At 45.9% G+C, this 26,100-nt stretch overlaps 1 protein-coding gene and 1 non-coding gene across 2 annotated transcripts in view; one reads left to right on the forward strand and one right to left on the reverse strand.

Annotated features, from left to right (window-relative positions):
- Positions 1-25,736, reverse strand: part of Zbtb40 (zinc finger and BTB domain containing 40) — a 66,676-nt gene extending 40,940 nt beyond the window's left edge. Inside the window, exon 1 of the mRNA XM_051171973.1 lies at positions 25,560-25,736. The gene's annotated coding sequence lies outside the window, so the exon portion shown is untranslated. The remainder of the gene's footprint in view (positions 1-25,559) is intronic.
- LOC127212100 (small nucleolar RNA SNORA17) lies at positions 3,774-3,910 on the forward strand. The gene has a single exon (XR_007833485.1). It is a non-coding gene; the product is annotated as a small nucleolar RNA SNORA17 (small nucleolar RNA).
- Positions 25,737-26,100: the final 364 nt, after the last annotated feature.

Below are 26,100 nucleotides of genomic sequence, written 5' to 3' on the forward strand. Positions count from 1 at the left end.
ATCTCTTTAAAAAGGGGGAAAGAGTAACAAAGATTTTTATTTACATGTATGTTATTTGTATGGATGTTTTGCCTGAATGTATGTAAGTGCATCACATGCCTACAGTGCCCACAAAGGCCAAAAGAGAGTGTTGGATCCTCTGGAACTGGAATTACAGACGGTAGTGAGCCACCACATAGGTGCTGGGAATTGAGCCCAGGTCCTTTGGAAGAGCAGCTAGCACATTACATAGTGAGTATACAGATACTATTAATGTAGTAAACTTGGTCGATAAAAGAAGAATGGAGGTAGTTATGGCCAAAAACATTCAAGGACAGGCAAAGACTACTTAATGAATGTATAAGCAGACAGTATTAAATGAAAACAATACTAAAACGGAACTGCTAATTTCAGAATCGACCTTTGGCAAAACAGCACACTAAGGTGATATAAAGTCATCTTTTCTACCATTACAGACACACAGAAATGCTGGATAAAACCCACAAAAATTCTTTTAAAATACATAGTCAAGTTTTTTTTTTTTTAAATCCCCAGGTGCCTGAAAATGAAAGAGACATCAAAATCAAAGCTAGAATAGTAAGTGAGAGTTGAGACCAACGGCCCCGTGGGGTTTCAAGCTCCTGTTCAGGCCTTGGACTTGAAGGACGCTGCAGTAATGCAGGCAAGATATGCGGCTTCCAGCAGGCGGAGGACAGGGAGCGAGAACTGAGACCCTGCATGAAGCCCAGGGCCCAGGCCCATCCCCAGATGCTAAAGCAGAGCTGAACGCCAGGAAGTTGACAGCAGCTGCTAGTCATCTAGACCTGATACAGAGACCCACACACAGGCCCGTGCCACACAGGCACAGCAAGCATTCTGTGTCTTACAGGAATTCCAATCTGAGAAATTAACACAAAAACTTCTCTCTGGTATGCATCAGAAGAAACCGGGAAACTTTCATAACCCAAAGCAAAGAGACTCACACAGAGAAACAGAAAAACCCAGAAAGGATGCTGGCCACCACAGATCACGTGAAGAAGGCCGGGGGAGCGAGGCAACTGTATACAGGGTTAACAGAAGAAAGTTTCAGAGGGGACCTTTGAAGTGGGGGTAAGAAAAGACTTCTTAAAAGAAACAGGAGGGCTCATACTTTGAGCGTATAGAGATCAGCAGAACTCTCTACGCTGGTTCACAAATGCAAGATAACATCTGCAAAGTTTAAAGGCATCAAGAGATTTTTAACTAGAAAATATAGCAAATTCCTATAATCTTAGAGGAAAAAAAATGGAATCTGCAGGGGGTGCAATGGAAGTGACTCACAGGCAGGAATAGAGTTGTTACAACTTACATTATTTTGTTGTTACAAAATATTTTGTTGTTACAAAATATTTTGTTGTTACAAAATAATGACTCATTTTGTTTATCATTTTATTCCGGGACCAGCTAAGGAGGCAGATATGATGCTTTCCATCAGTGGTAGACTCTTAGTGATGAGAAGACTAAGGCCCAGAGAAGTTGCTCAGTTTCTTCAAGGTCAAATAGACACATGTAGCAGACCTGGGTTCAGGGTGTCACTGGTGGGTATGTAGTCCATACTGCTCTGGGAAGGCGATCTGGTACAGAGTTCAGGAGCCAGGTAGTGCTCATAAGCCTTGAGGGGCAGGAAGCATTCTCCTGTGTACACACACAGGCCCATTAGAAAACAACACTTATGCCAGGCGTGGTGGCGCACGCCTTTAATCCCAGCATTCAGGAGGCAGAGGCAGGCGGATCACTGTGAGTTCAAGGCCAGCTTGGTCTACAAAGCAAGTCCAGGACAGTCAAGGCTACACAGAGAAACTGTCTCAAAAAACCAAAAAACAAAACAAAACAACAACAACAACAACAAAACAAAACAAAAAAAGAAAAAGAAAAAGAAAAGAAAACAGCACTCACTGAGCATCTGTGGTAGTAGAGCAACATGAGGTATTTGAAATATCTGTGCCTGAGAGAATAGTTAAGCAGAAATGGAAGGTATATACTACAGAAGCCAGGCCACCAGACAGGAAAACATCCTATTATTGACACATAGACATAGGCAGACCTTCAATACCCAGTAGTGAAAATAAAAACGAAACCAAGAGGATGAGACATAGCAGGCAATGCCATGAACACAGGTTACAAACACATCAAAGGATGCTAAGTATCAATCAAGACCACACACACACACACACACACACACACACACACACACACACACGGGAACTAGTCACAGAAATCCATTCATTGCTGAACAGACTAGACTGTGCTGAAGAGAAAGGTACACGAAGACAAGCTGGAAACAACTGCTCACAGCAGACAGTCAAATTTTAAAAAGACAAAAAACAGAAAAGGAAAGCTAAAGCTGTAGAAGAAACAGAAACTCTGACAGGCATCTGACAGGCACCTGAGACATGAACACACAGGAAAACACACTATTTCTGAGAGTTTTCTAACATTAAAGACAGGGCTGGGAAGATGGCTCAGTGCATGATATCCAAGCATGGGGATCTGAGTCTGAGTCCCCAGCATCATGTAAAAGCTGGGCATGGCTGTGTGTGCCTATGATGTCACGGTTGAGAGAAAGGCAGAGACAGGCAAGTGCTGTTAGGCTGGCCCAAATAGTAAGCTCCTGTCTCAAGGGAATATGTCAGCGAGCGATGGAGCAGGACACCCACAACACTCCTCAGCTTCTGCCACACTTCTAAGAACATGCAAAATATAAGCAACTCCCTATGATAAATTACAGACACATGTCTTTAGAATGAAAATTTCAAAATATCAATTAACACAGAAAAAGAATTAAAACAAACAAAAAAGCATCATGAGAGTGGCAGACACAATACTGACTCCCTCATAGCGACAGAGCAGCAGACAAGTTACTGGCTCCCTTCCCGCTTGCAGCAGTGGCGTCGGAAGAGATGGAGGAGCAGTGCTCTCGCCCCCAGGGATATGCCTATAGAGTAAGCGTGCACAGATGATAAAGCGCCACTTGAGGTGAGCCTCAAAGTGTGAGACTAGGAGACCATGAGTGACAGAGCCGCTGTGAGAGGGAAAATGAACCAGAGAGAAGAGACAAAGTAAGAGAAACAGCAGCAGCAAAGAAATCACAAAGCTCCCTGCTCAGCTAAAATAAGAAACATTAGGAGTGTTGAGAATTGGAATCTCTTCTGTTGGTGAAAATTTGAGAAACCACACAATTTCTTCCGATGAAGGAGAGGCTCATGTCTACACAACATCATGGATGCATTTTAAAGAAACTGCCAGGGAAAGCAGACACAGAAGAGCACCTAGACAGATGGTCCTGCAAACAGGGCACAGAAGCAGGTAAAGCTGAACATACGATAAAAATCAGGTAGTGACGTCAGGCAGCTGCTGCTGGGCGCAGAAAGACACAGGATGAGAAATGTGGGGAAACTTGCAGAATGGAGATGCTCTCCACCCTATGGACAGCGGCTGTTCCTACTGCTTTCTCTTTTAGAGTGGCATGTATGGAAGTCAGGCCATAAACCCTACACAACCAAGTACTCTACTACTGAATTATCTCACCACCCACCCTATGTATTGTGTTTTAGGAGCAAATCTGTCAAAAATTATCAAATACAGGCTGGGCGTGGTGGTGCATGCTTTTAATTCTAGCACTCAGGAGGCAAAAAAAAAAAAAAAAAAAGCAGGTGGATTTCTGTGAGTTTAAGGCTACCTTGGTCTACAAAGCAACCTTGTCTGTCTCTCTCTGGACCTCCCTAAAATTTGTCAAATATAGAACACTAATGGCCCCTGCCCCTAGAGGCACTACAGATGTGACTGCTGTGTCACATGTGCATCAGTAGGTGGCAGAGAGGAGAGAGACTATGTCTACACTGAGCTCAGCGTTCTGACCTGTGAACATATGAAAGGTTAGTAGCCTAACATTCTCTGAAAAGAGCAAGCCTGAGGTGACCACCATTCTGGCACCAGGGGGTCCAGTCAGGGAACTAGCCTACCACTAGTTCCATGCCACACAGGCCCAGACAAACTCCCAGGGCAGGAAGCCAGCTGGAGATGAACCCCGCCTGGGGCCAGAGTGAGCCTGAGACAGAGGACCCCTGCATGGAGCTATGCAGGCAGACCAGGTGAGGAACAAGCCCAAGACAACTACCAGCCAGGCGCCATGGAGCCTGGACAGGGAGCTAGCCTGAGATGATCATGAGCCTGGCGCTGCACAGGCCTGGGAGGACAAACCATGCCCAAGATGAGCCTGCCTGGTGCCATAATGCACAAGCCGGGCTTAGCACTCCTAAGACCACTCCTGAGATGACCCTAGATATTCAAAGACCCTGGGCACCACCAAGATGAGCAAGTAAGTGGTGGAAAATGAAAGAGAAAGAGAAAAACAAAGGATGTGGGCACAATAAAAACAGGCAGAACTGGAACCCTGAGGGTAGTGAGGAAGAGCCTGATGTGAGTAGCTGGTGATGCCACTAGGACCATGATGGCATCCTGGCCTGTGCTGCCTCTGGGGGACACATTTGGGTCTATGGCGCTGCAGCAGCAGGGGCCTGTTACCACCAAAGGCCAGGCAACTGTCCCTGGTCTGGGCTGCTGCCTGGGAATATGTTCATGTCTGATTGCTGAGCAGAAGTGACCCCAGCCCGTACCTGGCCATTGTGGGAGAGCTGGCCCTGAGAACATGAGAGCAAGAGCACTATCCCCGTCCCTCACCTGCTGCAGAACTTGGGAGAGGGGACCCTGCACCTCACAAGGGCAGCACAGTAGAGCTGACCCAGATGGCCCAGGTGCAGGTAAGCTAGCCCTAAGGGTATGGGGGGGGGAGGCGGCGGAGCTGGCTCTGCCCCTTGTCAGCTGCAGCACTGGATGGGCAGAAGAGTTCACCCTAGTGGTGTAGGTACAGAAGAGCTGGCGGTCTGACAAGCTCAGATACCTCTCAGGCCCAGATCTAGGGCTTTGAATTGGCCCACCCCAATATCTACCCCATCTATGAACTGCTGGAGCATGTGAAGGAGCCAGTCCTACAGATCCAAAACTACAGGATCTCCATGACACAGGGCCACAACAAGATATCTGAGAGGAGTACCTGTGAGGTTCCAGTATTGGTAAGTGTAGTGGAAGCCAGAGTCCTCTAACCAGACCAATGACTCACTGCAATGAACATTTGCAAGCAAAGAAGTGTGGACAAAAGGGTATACTGTGTAAATGAGAGACTCATGGGAGAATAGCAAAATAAAAGGATCCAGAGGGTCCTAGAAACCTACAAATAGAACATTATGATAGGTAGATTTGGGCTCAGGGGTCCCGCTCAAACTAAGGCACCAGCCAAGGACAATACAGGCAGTAAACTTTAAACCCTTCCCAGATCTAGCCAATGGTCAGAACATTCTCCACAGTTGAGTGGAGAGTGTGATATGACTTTCTCACGTACTCTGGTGCCTCACATTTGACCATGTCCCCTGGAAGGGGAGACCTGGTGGCACTCAGAGGAAGGACAGCAGGTTGCCAAGAAGAGACTTGATACCCTATGAGCATATACAGGGGGAGGTAATCCCCCTCAGGAACAGTCATAGGGGAGGGGAATAATGGGGAAATGGGGGGAGGGGTAGGGAGGAATGGGAGGATACAAGGGATGGGATAAACATTGAGATGTAACAAGAATAAATTAATTTTAAAAAATTTAAAAAAAAAGGGGGGGTATACTGTGGGACACACTGTGACACACTACAGCTTCCACAATGAGATTTCCCCTCCTCTGTTATGGGGGAGCTTGCAAAAGGTAGAGGGCAGGTACAGGGGTCGGGGGAGGTGAGTGGAACTGAGGTGCATGATGTAAAATTCACTAAGAACCAAGAAAAAATAAAAAAAGAAAGGAAGGAGAGTATGAAGGAAGGGTCCACTCCCAGTGTCCTGCAAGCCTGCTAATATCTAAGTAGCCACTAAGGGAGTTCAAAGGGGCTCTCAAGGCCCGCGCTCCTCAGGGATGCTGGAGGTGATGGGGTCACATACATGGTCATGGGGGCAATGGGTAACTAGCTAGTGGGATCCGGCTGAGACCTGGCCTTGGCCCAACTTGGAGTCTGCCCTTTTCTTCACCACTCCCTCAGAGAAAGACCTGTGTGTGTGTGTGTGTGTGTGTGTGTGTGTGTGTGTGTGTGTGTGAGAGAGAGAGAGAGAGAGAGAGAGAGAGAGAGAGAGAGAGAGAGAAAGAGAGAGAGACAGAGAGACAGAGAGACAGAGAGACAGAGAGAGACAGAGAGACAGAGAGAGATGACTGATGGTGCACACTCGAAATCTAATCTACTTGGAGGGCTGAGGCAGGAGAACTCTAACTTCAAGACCAGTCTGGACACAGTGAGAGCCCATTTCTAAAAACAAGTCAAGCCGCTGCTGTGGAGGTATATGGTCTCAGACAGCAGCCAGCTGACTCTCGGAATTAGAAATCAGCAGATGGAATGAGAGAATGAGAGACTCATTTTCTATCAGTCAGAAGATGCCCCAAAGATTCTGCCTGTTAAGCATACATGGTAACAGGTATGAACATAAGGAAACAGGAGCCAGGGCTGGGGACAGTTCAGTAGTAGGGTAGTCCCCTGTTGACATGCAGGAGACCCTTAGTCTGATCCCTAACAATAGACACAAAGAAAGTTTACAAGGCAGAGGTATAAAAAGCATTTACAAATCAGACGTATAAAAAGAATAAGGAAAATACAGCTAATCCAGTAGTGAGTGAAGGAAAAGGCAAGTGTCGTAAACAGAAACAAACTCAGATGGAAATACTAAATCCGTACATATTAGTAATCACAATAATTAGACAACAATTCTCTTGTCGCAAAGTAGGGACTCTGCTTGCACTTTTAAAAAGTATATTGCAGGGCTGGGCGTGGTGGCGCTCACCTTTAATCCCAGCACTCGGAAGGCAGAGGCAGGTGGATTGCTGTGAGTTCGAGGCCAGCCTGGTCTACAAAGTGAGTTCAGGACAGCCAAGGCTACACAGAGAAACTCTGTCTCGAAAAAACAAACAAACCAAAACTATATTGCATGTGTGCATGCATGCGTGTGTCTCTGTGTGTGCTTGCACTTATAGTACCGTGTGTGTGTGTGTGTGTGTGTGTGTGTGTGTGTGTGTGTGTGTATACTTTAAATAGCGCTGTGTGTTTATGTGTGTGTGTGTACACTTAAAATCGTGCCATGTGTAGTAAGCATTAAGGAATTAGCTATGTTTACCACCAAGAGAGGCTGTGAAGTCTAAATCATTTAGAAACTAGCCTTCTGACTTAAGCATCTGTCTTTAAAGAAACAAACTATAAAACCTTTGCACAGTACTTTCTGCCACAGAATTCTGTTACTAAGTAAATGTGTGTGATGAGCCCAGCCCTGCAGCTGTGACTGGGGTGGGGTTGGGGGGATGCTACAGAAAGTCTAGAGGCTAAGCTACACTAGCCACATGCTTTCCTGTCTCACCTAACTCCCCTTGCAGGGGAGTCCCATGGAGAGAGAATACAACACTACAGTGGTTTGGGAGTTAAAGAAACTTACAAGCGAGCACTAAGTGTTGAAATCTCTGTCTTGAAGATTGACACAGGAGCAACATAAAGTATGTTATGAAGCACTTGCAGAAATTGCTAGGCTGGGGGAAATCGTCAAAGGTCCTGTGGGGAAAACGTTTAAGGAACAAGAAAGAACTCCAGAAAGAAGGATACTCCTCAAAGGAGTACTATTAAAGCCTCAAGAAAAGGCAATACTGACTCAGAATAAAGATGCCAGACAGAAGGAACTTAATTGGCTGAACCAAGTGCTGTATAATGACCCAAAACACAAATGGGAATTTCAACACAAAGTAGAAAACTAGGCCAGCTTTCTAAAAGGGGCACAAAGAATATTTATTTATTTAAATTTCTATCCTGACTCCTTCCAAAAAGGATTTGGAAGTCTCGAGGTTCCTTACATTACAAAGAAGACAGGAGGAAACCAGAGAAAGTAAGTGGGAGCTAAGTCACAGTTTGGAGGGAAGGTGACGTCTCTTTAAAGAACAAGGAAGAAAATAACACTGCAGATTACAAGGTCCAGACACACTGTGGAATTGAAAACTTCTGTCCTCCACAGCTGCTGGCAAGCTCCCTATGACAGCACCAGTGAAGGCATTTGCTGCCACTTCCAGAGAGTGGAGCACCAGATCTCCTGTATTTATTTTCCCACGAGTCTCAGGGCAGCAACCCACATACCAGCCTTTACTCAGCATGCTGCTAGGTGCTGTGTGGGAGCCAAAGGGTCCACCCAGCACTGACATACCTGAAAACAGAACTCTATATGGGCTCAGTCTGAAAGAGACCAGAGAGAGGAAGGGAGGGAGACAACTCGGGCATGGCCTGTCCTCTGAGCAGCAAAGAAAGAGAAAAGATTACAAGCTATAATTGTCACTTAGGAGTGGCCTCAACAGTCAAGGGCAACAGTCAAGCACTCTAGCCAGAGGAGACAATTGGGCCCATTTCTTGAAAGGACCCCATGGCACTGTACCAGGCACCCGTGACAAAGGTCTCTGATACACCATGATACCAATGCAGTGGGTATGGCCAGATATGGAGCAGAGGAAAGAGCACTTGTATTTTGAGGGTGGAGCCTCTAAAATAGGAAGAAGACAACTGAGTCACAGCATTTGGAGTGAGAGGTGGGATGGCTGGATCCAGGACAGGGACCAGCAGCAAAGGCAGATGATTAGACATCCTACCCACATAGTCTAGCAGTAAACAGCTGCAGGTTCCCAAAGGATGGGTTTCTATTGCAGGAGAGAAGAGCTGGTCTAATTCTTGGTCAAGGACTGTCAGTTTGGCTCCCCTACTAATTCTACCTCCATTGTCTCTGGCGATAATCCCTGTCTCCTCTGCACTCTCACCTTCTGTCTCACTGCCTGGGGTCTGTGACAGCCAGAGAGCTGAGGGACTTGGAGAGCCCTTTTGGTTGCTTTTGTGGCACAGGAGTGCATTACTTTATCTGTCACGTACTGCTGTCACGCGACCAGATGACCTTAGTCCAATCTCCTCCTTTTCAAGGGAGGAAACTGAGGTCCTGAGAGGCTGAGCTGCTCTCTGATCCTAGTCTGCCTTAACCCTGTGGCTATTTAGTACCTCACAAACAAGCAGAGCTCAGTGAATAGCTGGCTCTCTCAACATAATTACAGCAAAGATCACACACTCAGAGACAAGAAATGGGGGACTGCTCCACACGAAAAGATGATTTAAAATGTAAGGTATCGGAGGAATCAGCCAAGTTAAAAGAGAAGCCCTGGCAATTATTTCTGGGAATGTGAGGAGAATTGGTGGGGTTAGAAAAGGGTGACTGTAGCTTTCAGCAGGCCTGGGTCTCTCAAGTTCCAAAGCAGCTGTCATTTGGTATCTTTTCTGACATCAAGTGCCTGGTAGGCAGAGCTGCAGTGTAAGGAACACAGACTTCCTATGCTACTAGAGGGTCACGGCTGTATCTCTAAAGTGTTAATGTCACTATCACCAACAACTCTGCCCCAAATGCTAGACTTCTTTGGCTGGAGCAACACCTCAATGGGCCAGTGGTCTTTCCTGAGGCAAACTGGGAACTTCAAGCACCCAGAATAGCTCCAGAGACTCCGCCATGGACCGGTCTAAGTGCTGACTCGGGCATAGCATGCACCTCTGGGGATCTGGGAGGCTACATAGCTTGCTTGTGTACTGAGATTTACAGCTCACAATCCCATTCACCCTTGTGTACAGATGCAAACTAAGGCACAGAGATATTAAATACTTTGTAAATGGACCAAACAGCTAGTAACGGGCTAAGCCCCGCTTATGTCTCGATGTGCAAACCATGTTTATGGGCTCTACAGTGCAAGGCTGCACTGGATGCTAAGGCTTAGCCACCCACTCCCGCTGTAGGCAATTCTCCCACTAACTGAGCTGTCAACTTTTGGCTACTTAACAGAAGCACTGCAGCCTCTCCTTGAGGAGACTGGTCAGGGAAGCAACCATATCTACTGCCCAGCAGCTCAGGAGACCATGTTTTTCTCTTCCCTTTCATTTTCCAGTTCCTCCTTTTGTGAGGTTCTAGGGATCAAACTAAGGGCTTTCTAGGTGCTAACTAAACAAATGTTGTACCACTGAGCAACAATCCCAACATTTGCTTTCTTAAAACAGGTTCTTGCTATATAACCAGGCTGGCCTCTCTAGTGCCACTATGTCTTCTAAATTGCCAACGCGTGCCTCCTGTCAGCACTGACAGCCTGGTCTTTCTTTTCTGTATTCTACCAGTTGAACTAGGATGTCACTTATCAAAGAACCACTAATAGCCACCATATGATGCACCACGCTACCCTTTTATGCACCTCTTGAGCAGTTTAATGCCAACACCTAGTAAGGCAGTAAACTCCATCTACAATAAGGCCTTGGCAGTGAAGAGGTTAAGTAGCAGCTCAAGGACACAGGGAAGTGAATGCTGGCAGCGAATGCCTCATCCATCTGTCTGATTTGAAACTTGAGCCCTCCCATCCATTGGAGCAGCTTCCCAGGCTTTAATGTGCCCAAGAATCACACAGGGATCTTGTCAAAGAAGTTCTAGCATGAGGCCCAAGATTCTGCACTTCTAATAGCTCCAGGTAACACAGATGCTTCAGAGTAGCCAGGTACTATCTGCCATGGCCGAACTTCAAGTCATATTTGTTCATATCTAACTATTTTAAAATATGTTAAAGCTACACTTCATGTTTACAAAGTTACAAGTCATCTGCACATCCCTCCCTTTTGCACTGCCCCTAGTCAAACCAAAGACAGCTACAACACACAACACTACAGTGTCTCTGGGAATAAATCTACAGAATACAGAAGGATGGGTATGTATATATGTATGTATGTATGTATGTATGTATGTATGTATCTATCTATCTATCTATCTATCTATCTCCAGGTGTCAGGCAAACAGTTCCATAGCAAACCCAAGTGCCTCTGTCCTGCATTCCAACAACTTGGTCTTCCAAGAACCTCCGGCTTCCCTGGCTGCTGTCAATCTAACTAAACCCAACAGGGCTCACTTTCAGGACAAGCTGCTCTTTACTTAGGGGGAAGAAGTGGTCACGGGAACCCGGCTAGGCCTCTAAAGGGCCACAGATGGCACACACAAGCCATAAATATATGCAGAACTGAGTACAGATCTTGGCTCATACCACTATACCTGACCTTCTGTGACATTTTCTTTCTAAACACAATGCATCTGTCTTCTTCCACACAACTCTGTTTCTCAGCAGCCTCCTTGCCAGACCATGAGAGCTGTCTGCAATAGCACTCAAGGCCATTACTTTATTTTGCGGTGTCAAAAATTAAAACTGCAATATTGCCTTGGAATTGGGCAATCTTGGGAAGGCTTCAAAGGACCTAACCCCAACCCCTCTACACTCAGCTCCATGTTACTCAGCAGAACACATTTCCAATCAGAGACCTGTAGAGGAATTTTAATCCAGCAACATGGTTGCTCTGTCAAGGGATCGCATCCAAAGACCTAGGTCTGTGTGATCTGGCTGGAATACAGACACGCCCTTAGTACACACCTTTAATCCCTCTGGTTTGAATACACATTCTTAATCTCTCTGGCTGAAATACAGACAGCACACATCTTTAATCCCTCTGGCTGGAATTTAGTATACACCTTTAATCACAAACAATGACATCTAATTGAGGGGCAGAGAATGTGACAAATCAGAGAAAGATTTGACAGAATGAGTCAGAGATAGAATACACCTAACTCTCTCAAGAGCAAAAAGGAAAGAGAAGCTGAGAGAGAGAGAGAGAGAGAGAGAGAGAGAGAGAGAGAGAAAAGAAAAGAAGAAAGAAGAAGAAGAAGAAGAAGAAGAAGAAGAAGAAGAAGAAGAAGAAGAAGAAGAAGAAGAAGAAGAAGAAGAAGAAGAAGAAGAAGAAGTTGTTGAAGTTGTTAGTGGAGAAGCAGAGCACAGTAGAGTTTGGTGCAGAAGTATTAACTGGTGTAGGAGGGCCTTCCCGCTCTGGACAGTAGCAGTCCCCAGGCAACTGATTCTGGGCTACATACAAGGAGGCTAAGGACAAGCCTGTGTGCAAGCCAGCAAGCAGTGCTCCTCCATGGTTTCTTCTTTCAAGTTTCTGTACCCGAAAACTAAAGTTTTTAGTTCCTCCACTATTTTCTCTCAATGACAACCATGGCCTGTAAGCTGAAAGGAACCCTCTCCTTCTCAGTTGCTTTTGGCCCTGTGTTTTATTTCAGCAACAGAGAGGAGGCTAGACCGTATAGATTATGGGGTCGAGCTCAAGTCAGCAGACTTACTCAGTATGTGCCTTTCTCCACTAGGCTATCCTCCAAGTTCCTGGCTCCCTGGTTCTCACTCAGAGCCTTGGTTTCTCTGATTGTCAGGGCTTCTGGGCTCCCTAAGCTTCTCCCAAGGGAGATGAAGTGCTAGCCAGCCTGATGGGAATGCCCCCATTTGAGAAGCCTTGTTCTTCCTGCACTGAAGCTATGTATCTAGGAAAGTGCTGCTGGCACAGGCCAGCTAGCTAGCTGCCAAGAAACTTTCCCAGATGGCTTGAACTTAATTTACCAAAAGGTCTGACTTGGCTATCAGCCTTGAAGATACATAAAACTTATCCTTGCAAAGTCTCGCAGTTGGCTGGACTTGAGATATATAAATAACTCATTATAAATCAAAGAATCAATCCATAATGTGAGCTATGCTATTCTTTGCAGTTATCTGTGAAAAGATGCAAGTGGCCAGAGCAGAAAGCCCTTTACAAATCACAGAAGAGAGCAAAAGGAAGTCGGCTCTATGGAACCAATGTTTAGAGAAAGCCACATAAATCACCTTGGTCATTAAAGTAAATTCAGCAGGCAAGTTTTAGGATCAAGGTGCAATGCCAACTGTCACTGTATCCTGTTTCTTTTGCCACTGAGGTCTCGTACTGTTCTGCAGCCTGGTCTCTCCGGTGACAGGTGCATGCAGGGCCCTGCTGAGCACTGGCCATGAGCTGAAGTTTTGATGGCTTGATCAGAATGCAAGGTGGCCCCACACTGACTTTGACAAAGCCTTTCTTTTACTCTGAGCATCTATCTGTAGCAGACTAGATCTCTCTGTCTTCCAAGCTGCCCAAGCCCAAGAAAGCCCCAACTTACTTCACACTCACCTTCACCCTGTTCCCTTCCATGCCACCAAGCACACACTGGCTGCCACAGACCCATCCCTCATTCCCTTCCTGTTCCACTCCGCCCCACCCCTCCCTGGCTTTCTCAGCACACCTCCTTCATTTATTACCCAGCCTACCTTCCTACCATTCATCACTAGATTAAAACTTAAAAGATACACCAGCGTGGTGGTGCACGCCTTTAATCCCAGCAGGCGATCGCTGTGAATTCAAGGCCAGTCTGGTCTACAAAGCAAGTCCAGGATAGCCAAGGATACACAGAGAAACCCTGTCTCGAAAAACCAAAAACCAAAAACCAAAAACCAAAAACCAAACCCAAAACCTTAGAAAATAAATTCATTAATGTGCACCACCATGAAATGATCCTTTCTAAGAAGGCGATGAGAGTTGGGTATGGTGGTACCCGTAAGCTCAGCACACAGAAGGCAGAGGGCGGTGCGTCAGATGCCAGCATGGGCTACCCAGCAGGATCCTGTCAAACACTAAGATATATAAATCAGAAAACTGCAATTAAATTATGCTTAGAGACTACGTGATTCAACTGTATTCATCTATGAATGAAGAGACAGACAGAAATAAAGTGGCCTGCCGAGGTCATTCATGTGTCTAACCCACACATATATACATAATTAAAGATAAATCTTTAAACTATAACTATTTTTAAAATGTTGAGAGAAAGAGAGAGAGAGGTTGAGTGTGTGTGTGTGTGTGTGTGTGTGTGTGTGTGTGTGTGTGTGTGTGTCCCAGGGGCTAGGGGTATAGCTCAGTGCTTGCCTAATATGCCTGAAGCCCTGGTTCTAGCCTGAGCACCATATTACCAAGTATGGTGGTACATGCCTATAAACATAAACCTAGAACTCAAGAAGTAGAGGTGGAAGGACCAGAGGTTTACAGGTGTCCTTGGATATACAGTTTGAGGTTAGTCTGAAATACATGAGGCTCTGTCTTTAAAAAAAAAAAAAAAAATTTTTTTTTTAAACTTTAGAAACCCAGCTAAGCATGTGTAGATGGCTTCAAAGCCAGGGTCTTCACTAGCACAGTTCACTCACTAAACATTTACACTCTGCTATGTACCAATCTTAGAAATCAAGACACTCTGCCGGACAGAAATTTCCTTATGTGCAGAGTGGGGTTTAAGCTCACATGTGCAGGGAAAGAGAAGTCACAAATTCCTTTTATTACCCACAGATGCCCAACTGCATCTTTGGGGTGGGGGCAAGGGAGTGTTCGCTCTCCCTAGGTGTGGCTTAGTAGTCAAACCAAACTACACAAGTGTGGTATGAATCTCAATTGTAAAACAAACTGTGTTACAAATTATGGGATCTGGCTGAAAAAAATGGCTGAGGTTAAGAGCACTGGCTTCCAAAAGTCATGAGTTCAATTCCCAGCAACTACAAAGTAGCTCTCAACCATCTATAATGAGATCTGGTGCCCTCTTCTGGCTTGCAGGCAGAACATTGGATACATAATAAACAAATTATGGAATCTATGTGGGGCTCAATTTCCTCACTTCCCCAACAATGTTACTACAACGTAACGAACCAAATGGCAGCTAATCACCCACACCACCACCTCAAGGAAACAGAGACTGGATCGAACAGGGCTGGAGAGACCGCTCAGTGCTTAAGAGCACATCTGTTCTTCCAGAATACAGCGGCTCACAACTGCCTGTGACTCCAGTTCCAGGGGATCTGATGGCTCTGGCTCCGTGAGTATCTACACAATCACACACCAACCCACACATATATACATAATTAAAAATAAATCTTTAAACTATTTTTAAAATGTTAAAAGAACATTAAAGATCACTGGAAAGGCTGGCTTCCACAACTCCGGGCTGGGAGCAGACATCTGACTCCTCTCCTACACTAACAAGCACCCTAGGCAACTAATTGCCTTTCCCAGATTCTTTCAATTTCTAATGAAACTCTTCTTGGGGCCTACTACAAGATACAATGAAGCAAAAACATCAAAATAGCATAGCAAACTGCTCGTAGCCTCTCACTGTCTGACTAATTCATAGAAACAAGCGATTCTGCACGGCCATTACAACAGAAGGAGGCTCTGCAGGACTTAGGTGCCTTTCTGGGCACGCTGCTCTGATCCAGTTCATCCAAGATTACTCTTTACAGACTCCACAGCAAAATCCCCTGAGCAGCACAGCCGCCTAATGAGCGGCTGGGGATTGTGACTGCATTATCCTTAATGCCAACTTTCCCATCTTGCAGTCAAGAGTCTCAACAAGCAATCACTGCTTTAATGCTTTCAAATCCGGCCTCTTAGGTGTACAAAAGACCCTTGGCTTTGTCACTGATAGGCCTTTTGCTCTGACCTGAAAACCTGGATGACTTGCAAGTTCTCATAACTTGATTATCTGAGTACATCTTTCTTCGGCAGGGAATACATCTGGACACATTTAACACAGTGCCAAACTCCCAATCTCCATCTGACATACAAATGAAAGCACCCTGGCAGGGACCCAGTATCCCACAAGCGCTGTGATGTAGGAGGCTGTGTGCTCAGTGCGCTCAACAGTAAAGGTCTGGGGTGTGCCCTCTAGACATAGCTGCCCAGGGGTGCACATCAGCTTGGCCCCCTAATGAGATGCTAAGACTTGAGACAAGTTGATTATTCTTGGGAACTCAGTTTCCTCATAGGTCAAATGGAGATGACACCAGAGCTTGCTCACCTCATGAGGTGTTGTGAGAATAGCCTACCCTCCTTAAACATGCTGACACATACTAACAGCTCATCAGAGTGAGCTGTTACTACTGCCCAGGACAGGACACTGTTTCAAGGAGATAAATGTTCCCTGCTGAAACGTTTGTTTTTATTACATGCATCTACTTAAGTTATATTTTTGTCTTTGATATATATGTCAGCTGTTACATAATGGCTTTTGAGAACAAAAACTTGATATAATCCCACCGCTCATTTTACACAGCTGATTTGGGATGAAAGCCAGCTAGGAAAGGAGAGAGGAGATGGGATAGTGTGAGACCTCTCATAGGAGCACCAGGCTATGATCTGACAAGTTTCATACAAACCCAGCATATAACAGGAATGAGGGGTTTCTCAGGTGACCCTGGCCCAGCTCTCACATTTCACAGCTCAGTGTTTTATCTTAAAGTTTCTTGATGATGAAGTTAGGAAGAGACCCTCCCTGATTCCTATCTTACATGTGCAGCTGCTCTCATGTCATCTGGATATCTAACAATTTCTCATTGATAGAGCAATTGGCGCTGGGGATTAAACCCAGGGTTGAGCATACTTACCTCAGCCCTAAGTCCTTACTAAATTCACAGTAATAAATAGCTGTCCTTTAGCATCTGGGTGTGTTGATTCTAGGCACACACACACCCTCAGTTACCAAAGCTCATCGTGCAGAACTCCAAATTACCCCTGCACATCTTTCAGTAAACTTTCATCTCTTAGAGATGCAGATGCTATGTAAACAGCTGTTCCAGCGATGGTCTAGGTAAGGAAAACTCTGTACACGTTCAGCACAGGTGAATTCTTCCTCAAATATTTTCAATCCAAGGCTGGCTGAATCCATGGACGAGAAACCCATAGGCAAACAGGGCCAACTGTGTATTCTAAATGATAAGCAATGAGGATGACAATCTGGAAAGATTAAGACAGTTGCCAGGCTGTCGTAGGGGCCCGTCTATAGTAAGTAACATTTATTAAGCATTTCTTGTACCCTGAGCGTGGTGGCAAGTATCTTATACAAGTGGCAACAATCCTGTAAAACCAGTGAATCAGTTACTATTTTTTTTTTTTTTTTTTGGTTTTTCGAGACAGGGTTTCTCTGTGTAGCCTTGACTATCCTGGACTCGCTCTGTAGATCAGGCTGGTTTCAAGCTCACAGTGATCCGCCTGCCTCTGCCTCCCAAGTGCTGGGATTAAAGGCGTGTGCCACCAGTGCCTGGCTTCACTTACTAATATTAACCTCTTTCCAATGAAAAATGGAAGCTTGGCAAGATAAAGAGATTTGCCCAAATAACCAAGTCAATGCATGGCAGTCAGTAAATGAACCCACACTCTCTGATGCCAGAGATAACACTGTTGCCAGAAAGTTATGAGGCCCAAGACTGAGAACTTCAAATTAGATGAACCTAGTTCTCTCACATCTGGACAGCTTGCCACTGCTCAGAGAGACTGTGCACACACAGTAAACAGCTGGTTTATCATTAACACAGGTGTGAAGCTACTGCGTACAGCACTTACTCAGCATGCAAGAGGCCCTGGATTCCATCCCCAGCACCAAAGAGGCTCAGGAAACGGTAAAGCCTACTTATTCTCTGCTGCGTGACGCCTTGGCACAGTGTGGACCTTAAATGTTCTCACAAGCCCACATGGTGAGAGCATCAACCTCGGAACAGAGCTACTAAGAGGTGATGGAAACTAAAAGGTGGGCTGCATGGAGTCTGGGCACTGGGGCGTGTCCTGGAGGGGTAGTGGACTCTGCTCCTCCACACACACTCCTTGCCTCACCACAGGTCCCAAAGCAACAGGGCCAAGCAACGATGGGCCAAACCATGAGCTCCAGACCTCCAAAACTATGAGCCCAAATTCTTCTCTTCATGGCTTGCTATCTCTCAGGTGTTTCATATGAGCCCATGCCCAGTTTCCCAGCAGTGACTGTGAATGGGGTGTGCCAGTCCACCCAGCAGAGCTCAAGCCAATGCCCCTCCTGACGCCTGGCACTACACAGACAAGACACTTTGCTCTCAGAGAGTTCATGGCTCAGATGGAAAGAAGAGCCCTCTTTCTGCCTAAACCTGCCCTTTCTTCCACCTTTGTAGAGAAGGATGGAAGCAGAGAGAGACTGCAGACACCTCTCTTTCTGCACCGTGTCCTACTGCAATGCTCAGATCATTCGGCCCTCAGTACTGTGTGTGCCGCACAGAGCAACGTCATTTTCCTCTCCTGCACTGTTAACTTCTTCCTTTGTCTTTGAAGAACTGGGAATTGCTTTCATCTCTAGTTTTCCGCCAGTCCATCACCGGGGAGTATAACAAGAGGGTTATCTTAAGGAACTAACAAAAAAAAAAAAAAAAAAAAGCAAAAGTGTAGCTTCTCCACTGCCTTTAACTCTGGCAAAGAGCCTGTGGGATTCCATCGTTATTTGCTCAAAAATGTTCAAAGGGAAACAGGGAAAATTTCATCCTCACCATTCTGCAGCCCAGGAAAGAAACCCAGAACTCTAGGGGCCAATTACTCCACCGCCTGGACTTTGACCTTCAGAAGTCTCCCTCCGGTTTTAACCTGACTGGAACCGAGGGCAGCTGACAGCAGAGGGGCAGCTGAAGGAGCAGCTTGTGTCCAGGGTGGTTATACTAATGACTGCCAGGCCCTCAGAGAAGCACTCCAAAGTTACAGGTCCGTGCCAAACCTACAGGCTAATAGAGCAAATTTCACTGTCACTTTAAAGTCACTACCTTCCTGACATCGGGCTAGGTGCTGGGCATGCAGAACAGGGGCAGCCCTTTGAAAACCAATCACTAACTGGTGGCTCGAATAAAACCAAAGAGAGGAGCCAGAGGAGGCAGAGCACCCCAAGGCAGTGAAGCATGAGCAAGCGCTGGCTACAGACAGGGATGGGAAGCCCCTGCCAAAGCTGAAAACACAGCCAGGCTAAGGACAGTACTCCTGTCTCCCTCCCTTCTGCTTTCCCCGGGACAAATGGAGCTGAAAATTTCAAAAGCAATCTGTAGAAAGCCTTATGCAGAGCTAAGCCTCATTTAGCTTTGCATTCTCGTATGGAACCTTCAACATGTGCTTTCCCAAGCCTAAGAAGGAACTCATCACCTTATCCTCAAATTAATATACTGGGAATTTTTCTTCATAGTTTTTAGAAATTGGAGCTGGGAGTGATGCTGGGAAATTTTAACTCAGTGGATGCAACTTCCTAGCATGCCCAGAAGGCCCTAGTACCACCAAAATAGTAATAATTTTAAGAATAAGACTAATAATTGGGACTTTAAATTGTAAAAATAAACAAATATGAACAGCAAATGGATTTAGCAGGTTGTATTTATCAATATACACATATGTAACACTAATATTAAAGAAGAGGTCAGGAAAATGAGAGGGAGCCAGGTGACATGGGAGGAATTGAAAAGAGGAAATTTGTGGGGTAGAAATTATGTAAACACATGATTCATGGATGAAATTCTCAAAAATAAAATGTTCAAATAATCAGTGCCAAAGTTCTAAAAGCTGAAGCAATTTTGTGCAATGAACATGGGCCACTGTACAGCTTTTTGTTTGAGATGAATGTCCTCACTCAGCTCAAGTGAAACTGGCTTCTACTTCTGGTTAGAATCAGAAAGTGTGAAAATCTAAATAAGATAAGTAAAAGCTCCTTATTCAGGTGACTCTACCAAGGAGGATTGGGGTAGGGCTAACAGTATCCAATGCTTAGTGGCTGTGAGGGTCACACAGGACCACAGGATATAATTATGTAAAACAGGTAGTGCAGGGCAGGGTACTTTGTGTGTGCGCAACAACAGTAATGTTTATTACTGATATGGTATTTCTGGGATGTGTTATGGTAGACGACTACCCTGAACCAGTGGCTGCAGACTTGGGAGTACCTGGGAGTGGAATCAGCAGGGACCTTTTCAGGTACAGGTCTTAACAGTTTTCTCACAGTCACCCTCTTGTTTTCCCTTCTAGTTCGTTCATCCATGTAACAAGTGGACACCGAGTACTTCATAATATAGGGCAAAGTGCTAAGTACTGAACAGGAAATAGTGGAGACAGACAGCAGACGGGCCTTCGAAGGAACAGTGTAAAGGAGAATCTGTGAACCATCTGGTCTCATGCTAGAAAGCTGTTGCAGTCTCTGGCACTTGGGTGACAGTAGCTTTAACCAGAAGAGGAGAAAGGGGAGCAGAGACCAAGAGAGTAAGGGCTTAACCAGCAGCACTTCCACCACCGCCTCCTGCTGCCCTAAAGAGGCAAGCACACACATAACCAACTAGACTTCACCATTCTGCATGGTGACCAACCACCATGTTGTACACATTAAAAATCCTATCAAAAGCTAGCAGCAGCAAAGAAGCTGTATGGCAGGCTGCATGCTGAGCATGTAGACGGCTCCCTGGCACTGAAAAGAAATACATGAGCGGCTGGAGAGGTAGCTCAGCAGCTAAGAGTACTGACTCTTCTTCTGGAGAACCTAAGTTCAATTCCCAGCACGCACATGGCAGCTCAAAACTGTCTGTAACTCCAAGATCTGACACCTTCAAACAGACATACATATGTGAAGCAGGTAAAGCACCAATGCATATAAATAAAAATAAATTCTCAGAGGAAGGATAGCAGGTTACCAAGAAGAGACTTGATACCCTATGAGCATATATAGGGGGAGGAAATCCCCCTCAGGAACAGTCATAGGGGAGGGGAATAAGGAGAAAAGGGGAGGGAGAGAAGAATGGGAGGATACAAGGGATGGGATAACCATTGAGATGTAACAAGAATAAATTAATAAAAAATAAAAAAAAAAAAAAGAAAAAAAAAGAGAAAATAAAAATAAATAATTTTTTTTACAAAAAGAAATACATCAGCCAGGCATGGTGCCACATGCCTTTAATCCCAGCACTTGGGAGGCAGAGAGTTTGAGGCTAGCCTGGTATACAAAGTGAGTCTAAGGACAGCCAAGGTTACACAGAGAAATCCTGTCTCAAAAAACCAAAAAAAAAAAAAAAAAAAAAAGGAAAGAAAAGAAAAGAAATACATCAAATACTTTAAAAAGAAGAAACAATATGGGTATGGTGGCCCACACCAGTAATTCTAGTACTTTGGGTGAAAAGGCAAGAGAATCAGGAATTCAACGTCATCCTTGTGACATAGGGAACTCAAGGCCAGCCTTCCATACAGGAACCCGTCTCAAAAAACAAAGGAAGGCAGGCAGGCAGGCAGGATCTGCTAACAAGGTTGCTCAGAAACACTATCCACATCTCACTAGTCTCCTGTAAGGTTCTAACATTTACAAGGCATTACTGAAGCATGTCCCTAAGTCTGTCAATTATGTTTGACGACTTCATACAAGAAACAAAACCTTAAAAGGTACTTTCAAAACTCTAGAGGTCAAGGTCGCAGATCTGTTCAAAGTGACTGACTGTCTGACTTCAGTCTGATGTTCCACAGAACATTCACTATCGGCCCTGCTCCTTTTGAGGGGTCAAGGACCCTCTGAGCACTGATTAAAGTGATGGGCTCTCCTCCAGGAGAAAGGCATTGGCGTGGATTTGTAGCCATCTTCAAAGACTCCTGGATCCGTTTCCCTGGAGAGTACCAATCTCAGGCAGCTACACTGTATTTATTCTGCGTAAGGAAATGAGTTACTTGGTGTCTCGATTCTGAGGATCTGAGTTAAGGACCATCAGGGAAACAGAAGGAAATCGGCTTTCTTTCCTTGCCCCTCACCCCCTACCCCTCCAACAGGTTCCCTGGAGGACTGCCAGGGCCTCACACTGTGTGCTCTCTGTGAATGAAATACTGAAGCCTCTGCACAGCTTAAAGAAAACGATAGCTTCATCTCGGAACATTGATGTCCTTAATATTTAACTCCTTCCTCTGTTGGGAGTAGCTTGCCTCTCCACATTATCCAGATGATGGCTCTGGAAGGGAAGCGACTGGATCCAGAAGAGCACATACCCCAATTCGATTTCCTCAGAAAATCAAAGTACACACAGGGTTGAGAGCTGAGAAGGGCTGAGGGGCCAGCGCCTTCCCCAGGGTGTCTGCCCAGGTGGTGCTGGGGAGGGGTAATGTGGGTACTCGGTATGAGGCAACAGGGCATACCAATTTGTTTTTCAATCTATTTTACTTCAGTTCAGAGCATCATCTCAGTCAGACAGCCCAGGAAAACAAGCTGTACTTTGGTTACACTCAGTCTTCCTCAATCTCCAAACGCAGCTGAGGGTTGCCAAAGCGTGGCTTGTTTTCCAGGGCTGCTGTCTGCACTGATGCTTTGAACTGAAATAAAATAGATTGAAAAACAAATTGGTATGCCCTGGCTCCTCCTGCAGTTTCATACCATGCTTCAAAGCTGGCGTTACCACCTACTCTTTACTGGAACCCAACAGACCCAAATCACAAAGTACAAATAGCAAAGCTCAGATGGAAAGGTCCCACCCAGACCCAAAATAGCAATTTAATTCTGGGCTTGCAGTTCAATGCTGCATTAACATGCCACTCTGTGGCCAGCTCCCAGCTCCATTCTCTGGCCTGGATGACATCTTCTGATGACATGCCCCACACAGTTACTGCATAAGGTTTAAAGCAAAACCTGACATCCATTCTTCCATATGACAGCCCCAGCAATGTCTCGATTTAGCACAGCCTGTAGTTTCTCATGCTCCTGTTCTATTCAAACCTATTGGAAAGGACTGGTGTTTTTCAAGCATCCCATACCACGGTAAAGGACACTATGCTTTTGTTTTTTGAGACAGATCCTCATAATGCTTTTTTCTTTCTTTCTTTCTTTCTTTCTTTTTTTTTTTTTTTTTTCCTGAGCTGGCCTTACTCACAGAGGTTCACCCTCCTCTGCCTTTTGAGGGCACAGACTAAAGCTGTATACCCCCATGCCTAGCTTAAAGGATTCTACTTTATTAAGGAGACTGTGAAAGGAACCCCACAATCAACTCTAAACACACCCTGGAGGCACGACCCGGCACTTCCTCAAAAGCCCTAAGAAGGTGCAGCTGTTGGGGCTGAAAGTGTGGCTCCGGCACAAAGCACCTGCACAGTGTGGTGCAGACCTGGATGCCACTCCTGACACCCCCCAAAATGCAGGTATCTCTGATGGGGAAACAAACAGTCCCAAGCCTAAAGCACTAAAATGATGAAAAACTCTGTGTAGACAATTGTATAGCTTGGTTTTAGAAACTAAATTCCGGGCTGATGAGATGGCTCAGGGGACTAACGGTACCTGCTGCCAAGCCTATGACCTGAGTTCAGTCCCTTATGATGGAACAACATAGTCCTATGACTGTCCTCTTTCTCAATCACACTGTTGCATGCAGACACCCTCTCTCTCTCCCCTCCGCCCCCCAATGTAATTTTTAAATAATGTAAAAGAACAATTCAATTCCACTTGGGAAAGCTGTTCTCTATTTAAACACTAGGAGAAATCTGTCTCCCCCTCTCCCCAAAAGATAGAAAAATGCATTTCCTGCCACTCCTCGTTTTGCTTATAACACATTTGAATTCTCACTGTTATTTAATATACACCTGGGGCCAAATTTCGGTTAGTATTTCCAATTAGACATAATTACATGTACTGGCAAGCACACTGTAAACCAGCACTCCATACTGAGGCAAGTGGATAGGTTGCCTTACCAGTTAGAGACCAAGAAGACCCCATCTCAGAAAGAAAACGTGAGACCTATTAGGGCATTTCTCTACTTCAATGAACAAGACAATTTTTCAAGGCGGCTGCACTGTCCAGACTGTAAGAACGGACAAGTGTTCTACCCTGCACCAAGCCACAGCTCTACCAGTGTTCTTGGTGTGAAACAAATTCTCAAATATTTGCTCAAAGGACGCTCAAGATTTGTATAGTTACTACCTTCCTGGAAACATGACACTGTAGCACTGGCTAGCAGCCGAGGCCACAGAAAGGAAGGTGTGGCATTACCCTTGTGGACCTCACAAGCTGGCAGGAAAGACAACAGATGGAACACAGCAGGGTCTGATCTTGGCTCCATGCTCCCTAAGCACAAACCATGTAGTACTGGCCACTTCTCCCCTGGGTGAAAGGTTAATCCTAACACTGTATTACAGACCGCATGACAGTTCACATTAAGCCTTAGCACCAGTACCTGGCACAAAGAAACTGCTCGGCGAGTAGTAACTACTCATTTTATTGCTATGATGCTGTCTATGAGATGGGTGTTTGAAACTGTTTTTGTCATACAGGCATACAGGGGTAATATACAACTGTAATTCCAGCATCTGGAAGCTGAGGCAAGATCTCAAGTCATAGGTGAGCCAGGGCTGCACAGAAAGACCTTGTTTCAAAACGGAGGTGTGTGTGGCGGGGTGGTATTTCTGTGTACCTGTGTATTGCCTAAGCCCTCCGAAAAGTTTAAATTCCACAAAGAGAGAGAGACATCATGGTTATCTTGTGTACGTTTCCAGGAGTCTTACCTGCACGTAGTAGGAACACATGAACTACTGATCAAACTCACTTAAATGGGTGAGGGAGCATGGAAAGGGCACAAGCCTGTAACCTCAGCACTTGGGAGGAAGAAGCAGAAGGATCAGGTTCAAGGCCAACCTTGGCTATGTATATATTTCCAGGCCAGCCTGGGCTACATGAGACCTTGTCTCAAAAGATAGGCTGGGAAGAACCATTGTTTGCATGACTGGTGGGTGTAATTTATGCCAAACACCAAAAATTTGCACTTCGAGACTGTTTAAACAGCTATAACCTATACCAATTCCAAGGAATAACACTCCCAGAGTAGGAAACAATGTCTGAGGCAATCCGACCTATGCTACCATACAGGGGGTTCCCAGTGGCAGGCTCAAATTGCCAGCCCTATAACCTACTACACCCTAAGACAGCACAATCACACTTCACTTTCTATTCAAGGAAAATATCTTGCAAAGCTATGTATATAGAGTAGATGGCCTATTGCACACACTGGGCGGATGATAACATTGCAAAGAACGAGAAACTACTTAGCTTGACCGCGTCATGGAAGTCAGGGTATTGTGTCAACTGAACACTAACTAGCTCAATCTACTTGCGCTCGGGCCGGGGCTGGCAAACTTCTGTAAAGCGCCAGAGAGAAATGACTCCGGCTTTATGGGCCTTTTCCATCAAAGCCGAATAGCAGCCAAGCAACTGCGCGCACTCCCTCGCCCAGAGGCAGGCAAGCGGCCAGACAACACATAAACAATGTACATGGCTGCGTCTCCGTGCAACTTCACTTCTGGGAGCTGAAGTTTTAGTTCACACAGGACTTCTATTTCCCGTCAACTATTTTAAAACGGATAAACTATTGTTGTCTCGCAGTAAACAAAAGCTGAGAGCAGAGAGACAGGGAAGGAGTCCTTGGAGAGCAGGCGTCCGCTAGCCGGCCGCAGGGGAGCCGGGTAAGAAGGTCCGCAGTGGCCTGGCGGGGCCCCGCGTCCTCCTGCAGGAGACCACGACCGAGGCTACGCGTGGAGTGAGGGCGGTCCCCGGGGCCACGTCCCGAGGACAGCGAGCATCGGCGGCGGTGACCGACGCGAGCCCAGCGGAGCTCGCTACGAGCGTAAGCTCACATCGCGCTAGGGTCCCGAGGCGCCCCTCACTCAGGGAGACTCTGGAGCCTCCGACGCAACAGGGGTCTCCACGCGGAGTCCCAGCGCCGTTTCTATGGTTACCTGTTCAGTACCGATTCAAACTGCCGTTCTTTATTGACAGCGTCATAGAGGACACGAACACTCCTGCCCGAAGGGAACAATAAAGCTTTCTCCATTCAACAGTGTTGAAGACGCCAAAAGGCAGCCATCTTGGGGCCGGAGGACGCCGAGAGCAGTGGCCCGGATGTGCGCACGCCATAGTCACGTGCTGGTGGACCGTCTCGCGAGAGGGCGGTGCCTGCATCGCGTGCGTGCTCTCCACCAATAGTAGGATCTCAGCATAAGTTGGCGATTAAGTCTTCTCTTGACCTCTGACCTTCGCATCATTTCCTTAGGAGAAGTTTACCTAACATCATCATCCTTTACCCGGCCAGCTCTGAGGTCAGCAGCGAAGAGACCACAAAGTTTTCTTTCCGTTTTCCATAACAACAAACACGATCATGTGCAGGGCTGGGGCGTGATTAATTTCTGGGTGTTTATAGCGTTCCTTTTGCATTTATTCTCTCTCGTTTGACTCGCAACACCACACTCTGGTTTTGAACCCCGATCTGGGCGTCCTGAC

Source organism: Acomys russatus, chromosome 29 (genome assembly GCF_903995435.1).
Source record: "Acomys russatus chromosome 29, mAcoRus1.1, whole genome shotgun sequence".
Classification (NCBI taxonomy): Eukaryota; Metazoa; Chordata; class Mammalia; order Rodentia; family Muridae; genus Acomys; species Acomys russatus.